The sequence below is a fragment of the Furipterus horrens genome, unplaced genomic scaffold, assembly GCF_987537825.1.
Source record: "Furipterus horrens unplaced genomic scaffold, mFurHor1.1.pri manual_scaffold_9, whole genome shotgun sequence".
NCBI lineage: Eukaryota > Metazoa > Chordata > Mammalia > Chiroptera > Furipteridae > Furipterus > Furipterus horrens.
Window position 1 is genome coordinate 67,075,895 of NW_028327179.1, and position 6,000 is coordinate 67,081,894.

Here is a 6,000-nt window from a genome sequence, read left to right on the forward strand (position 1 = left end):
CATTTAAGTCTTTAATTCGTCTTGAGTTTATTCTCGTGTGTGATGTAAGTTGGTGGTCTAGTTCCATTTTTTTGCATGTCCCTGTCCAGTTCTCCCAGCACCATTTGTTAAAGAGGCTCTTCTCACTCCATTTTATGTTCCTTCCTCCTTTACCAAATATTAGTTGACCATAGAGGCCTGGGTTTATTTCTGGACTCTCTATTCTGTTCCACTGATCTATATGTCTGTTCTTATGCCAGTGCCAGACTGTTTTGATCACAGTGGCTTTGTAGTATTGTTTGATGTCTGGTATCGTGATTCCTCTTGCTGTGTTCTTCTGTTTCAAGATTGCTTTTGCTATTCGGGGTCTTTTTTGGTTCCATATGCATTTTTGGAGTATTTGTTCTAGGTCAGTGAAATATGTCATTGGTATTTTAATAGGGATTGCATTGAATCTCTAAATTGCTTTGGGTAGTATGGCCATTTTGATGATGTTGATTCTTCCCATCCAAGAACATGGTATTTGCTTCCATTTATTTGTATCTTCCTTAATTTCTTTCTTCATTGTTGCGTAATTTTCTGTGTACAGGTCTTTTATCTCTTTGGTTAAGTTTATTCCTAGGTATTTTATTTTTCTTGTTGCTATAGTAAATGGTATTTTCTTTTTTGCCTCTGTCTCCGATATTTTATTGTTGGTGGACAGAAATGCCTTAGATTTATGTATATTTATTTTGTACCCTGCTATTTTGCCAAATTCACTTATTATATCGAGTAGTCTTTTAGTGGAGTTTATAGGGTTTTCTAGGTATACTATCATGTCATCTGCAAATAGCGATAGTTTTACTTCTTCTTTCCCAATTTGGATGCCTTTTATTTCTTTGTCTTGTCTGATTGCTGTAGTTAGGACTTCCAACACTATGTTGAATAGAAGTGGAGAGAGTGGACAGCCTAGAATCTTAACCATGCTTCTTACCCTGGTTGCAGAACAGTGGTCTAAAATTACCTCTACCATTTTAATAAAATATTTAGTACTTAAAGGTACTTACAAGGAGTACTAAGTAGAGTTGTTAGGAGGTCCAGCCTCCTCGCTAGTAAACAGGAACATATATTGCATCAACAGTTGTCAGAATAGAAATGTGCCAAAATAAATTGCATGTCAATAAACAGAACTCTGACATTGGGGCCTACTAAAGTGCTTTAATAAATTTTTCAGTTATCTATTGCTGTGTAACAAACCTTCTGGAAACTTAGTAGCTTAAAATAACAACAATCACTTATTTTGCTTATAGATCTACAGTTTTGGTAGGACTCAGGTGGTAAGCTTGACTCTATTCAGAGTAGCTTCTGTTAGGGCTGCAAGATTGAATGTGTAGGATCAAGACATTTAAGAAAACTCATTCACAAACCTGGCAAGTTGGTTCAGACTGCTCACTTGGAATTAAACCAGGGCTGTCAGCTGAGTGTTTTAGTTCCTCTGAATGTGGGTTTTTTGTGCTCCCTCACAGCTTAAGTCTTCCAAAGAGTGTTCCCAAGTATACCTAAAAAGCTATGATCTAGCCTCAGAAATCAAAGAACATTACTTTTGTTATGATATATGAGTTTCGCAAGTCAGTAAGGCTAGTCCATTTTTAAGAGGAGGAGAACTAGATTCCATCTCATAATAGGATGGGTAGCTAAGAGTGTTACCATATTTAACTTACCAAAGCAAAGCGGGTGGGTGTAAATTGTGGCATTTGTGTTCCTTGCCCAGGTGGAGGGGTCATAAATATGCTAAGAATCTCGCACAATACACTGGAATCAGCCTTCCTCATTATAAATGACACCACATCTACCACCAACATCTAACATACGGTAGCATGTACTATGGCCAGGTAATATATTACGTGCTTTATAAGCATTTTTTCAAAGTACATTCTCATAACAGTCCCTTTAGGTGTATGATAATATTATCTGAGGCACAGAGAGGTTAAGTTACTTCTACAGGATTATAATCTAGTTGGTGGTAAAAGTGGGGTTCAAATGCAGACTAGTTCATGTCACCAGTTCATACTCTTAAGCACTATACAATATAATCTCATATGAAATTGCTCATCTCTCTCACTCCTTTGACAACTAGGCAATCAAAATACTACCTTCTCTGTTTCACTTAAGGGGCACCTATAAAATGACTTAATTGAATACAGAAGTCTGATAACTAAGCCTTTCTATTTTAAAAAATCACATTTTAAAAGCACTAGAAACCTAGAAGTGCCATAAATATGGAGTTATGGGTTAAAAGAGGGCACAACAGTCAAGTATAAATCCAATTCACCATGTTCTGCAAAAGATATCCCAGGAAGCAAGAGGATTTTGGGGTTAGGTTGAGGACACTGATCAAAGATACTGGTCAGCAGCTTAATCATTGAGAAATGCTAAGGTTGAAACAAGGAAAGCATAAACAAGAGTCAGGTCTGACAACTGAAACAAAAAGTAAATCATTTTCTTCACAATCTCTCCACACTTATTATTACCTGTATTGTTGATAATAGCCATTCTAAGAGGTGTGAGGTGCTATCTCATTGTAGTTTTGATTTGCGTTTTCCTAATATCTAATAAAGTCCCTCATTCACTGCTGGAGGGAATGTGAACTGATACAGCCACTATGGAAATAGTATGAACAATGTGGAAGTTCCTCAAAAAATTAAGAATAGACTTACCATATGACTCAGCAATCCCTCTTTTGAGTATATACCCCTAAAATTCAAAACATATTTACCTGCAAAGATATATGCACCCCTATGTTTATTGCAGAACTACTCACAGTGGCCGAGACATGGAGACAACCAAAGTATCCTTTGATAGAGGATTAGATAAAGACTTAGTACATATATATTATGGAATACTATTCAGCAATAAGAAAAGATGAAATATTGCCATTTGAGATTATGTGCATGGACCTTGAGAATATTATGCTAACAAAATAATACAGTAAGAAAAAGCTAAGAACCATATCACTTCACTCATACGTGGAATATAAAACTGAAACTCATGGACATAGACAATATTATGGTGGTTTCCAAAGGGAAAGAGTTGGGGCTGTAGTAAAGAGAAATAGAGCCAAAAATATAGTGACAGAAGATGATGTGACTCCAGGTAGTAGGCACACAGTGCAATATACAGATCATGTATCATGTAAATGTACCCTTGAAATCTATATGATCTTATAAACAAATGTCACCCAAATAAAAAAAAATAAAATAAAATAAGAAACCTAAGAATGATTAGTGAGCTGAGAATTTCTATTCTCTAGACTTTGTAAACTTCAACTCTTTCCCTTTCTTAAATCCCTGACCCTTGTGAAGCAACCTGCACCCATCTAGGACTTCTAATGCTATCAGGTCTGAAATCTGTTGTTGTTAGGCCCCTGAGATACTTCAATTTGCCTGTAGACTAAATATTTCTGCAGGACTGAAAGCTGAAACTGTTTCTACCAACACCTTCTTGTTTTCCCCTCTCTATTCAGAGTAAGTTGGTCTGGCTTGGGCACTGTCAGAAAAGTACATAGAGGCCTTAAAATATAAATGACCTGCTGCTTTGTATAGTGTCTTTAACCATAGTGACTGTCACAATAGGAAAAAATTACTGATCAATTATTTTAGTAGTTACTATATCATATAAAAACTTATGAGAATAGAGTTTTGCCCCATATGATTGATTTTAATATATAGAATTTTTATGTCCTTTTGTTTAAATGCTTATCAAATATTTCCAAGTCATTATACAATGAATTACATTTTATTGTATTTATTACATATTCATGTTATTACATTGTTAATTGGTTTTCTTCTATATGTATATTTTATTCATATTTTTTATGTTTGTCCAAAAATCAAATTCAAGGAATTATATTTCTCTACTAATTTATTTTAAAAGTTCAGACATATATCCTAATGGAAAATATTTTGACTTGAGATTGTTAGTATATTACACATAAAAAAACATTATGAGAGTAAAGAAAAAGTGTCTAATGTTCTGATTAAACACAATTACTCCAAGTTTGTTAATGATATTAAGTTGTGCTTGTTCAAAATTCAAAATATTAGAAAAGAATGATATTGTTTTTTGTGTTGTTTCTGCTTTGTGCTTTAGAAATTTGACTAAGTGTTGACAGTCTCAGACAGTTTTTTTCTATTTTTAACTGTGTACTCTTCCTAGTATGTGAATTTACTGACCCTTCAGATGTATTCTCATTAGGTGTACTTGTAGGGTTCACTAAGTTGTCCATAGGCAGAGATCACACAAATATGCAATGTCCAATCCTTCCCTAAAGTGAAGGATTCCTGCCCCAATGGCTTTAGGGACATTCACTTGTCATGCAGTTGGCTTTTGGCCAACAGAGATGAACATATTAGTAGAGTGTATCTGTGTTGGCCCTGTTCCTAGTCTCATTTATGTAATTGATGTCTGGTGGCCTCATTATGGACCATTAGCATATCAACGTGTTGTCTGAGCCTGGCAAAGCTCCGCTGATGTCAGGCCTTAGGAATTTACTATAATTCATAAAGCAAGAAAACATGAACATTCTAACTGGACTGATAGTAAAATCAAGATGGTAGCACAGAAAGCTCAAATTCAGTAACTGTTAGAAGTCCTTTGTGTTTGAAATAATTAATAACAAGTTTGGATTTCTGTTACACTATTTTTTTTCTAATACAAGATACATCTGTTTTATGAATAACAATACTATATGGTCCTTTTAAATATTTTAAGTTCATTTACATTCATTAATTTCATTTTCATTGTTACAAGTCTAATTAATATACATATTTTCTGGTACTTATAACCAACAATAATTTTGTCTTAAATTGAATAGATTTCTAAGCCAAAGAAATTACATATTTGAAGATGTTTTTGATTTTAGTGAAATGATTTACTCTGAATTAATTGTTTTACATTGCTTGAGAAGAATTGTCTGTTATTTTATAGTCAATCTGAAATACAAGCTTGAATTTTTCTATTCTAGAGTTGTACTTATAAAATGTTATTAGATTACCGGTTGTTTATAATGCAAAACAAAAGAATGTTAAATAGTCCTCACTTAGTACTTTTAATTTAAGGTAGATGATGCAGACAGGATATTATTATAATGATTACAACTGTAAATACATAAAAAGAAATAAGAATTATTTTAAGAAGTAAAAGAAATATGTGCAGATAAATTATGTTCGATGTAATGGGACATATGTTTTTAGAAGTGGAAAAATAAACCCTAAACACAATTTGTGGACAAATGCCAACCATGACAGAGTGGCTTGTGACAATAAACAAACAACTCCAAAGGGAATACTCTTTTAAATCATTACCTCAGTTCTTTGGAAAAACTTAAAGTTTGGCAACCCAGTGTTGTTTCCCATTTTCTTTTCTTTTTTCTTTTTTGTTTGTTTTTTTTTAGAAAATTATAAGTTGTTAAATTCACAACCCTAGCGTTTACTAATCAAAGTATATACTCATTTTCTTGTAGAAAAAAAAAAATAGGCCATCAAGATTTTAGACTTGTTAAGGTAACCAAAATAAGAATAACAGTTGTAGCTATTGTTTCCATGACTACCATATACAAGGTGAGGACTAGGTGCTTTTCATACATTGTTCACCCATGTTTTACAATATCTGTGTAAGATAGGTAACTTTCTGTCCATTACGCTTGAGAAAACTGAAGTTCAGAGAAGTTCAGGTAGCTTGCCCAAAAGAACACAAAAGGCCATGGATTATAAGTAACAAAGCTCAGAGTTTGAACTCAGAACTGCAAAAGCATGGATCCACCCCCTCACTCCAACCCACTACTGATTCATAGAGGCTGGCTACATTACATTCTCATCCACTCATCTTCCCATTTTCCTGTTTCTCCCTTTTATCACCATTTCCTTGTACACATTTTAGATTTGGCAACAATGAAGTCAGTAATATAACTTTATTTTCATTTGACATTTCAAAATCCCCAAAAGAAGAATTAACTTATAAAAAATTATATATAGCAAATAGTCA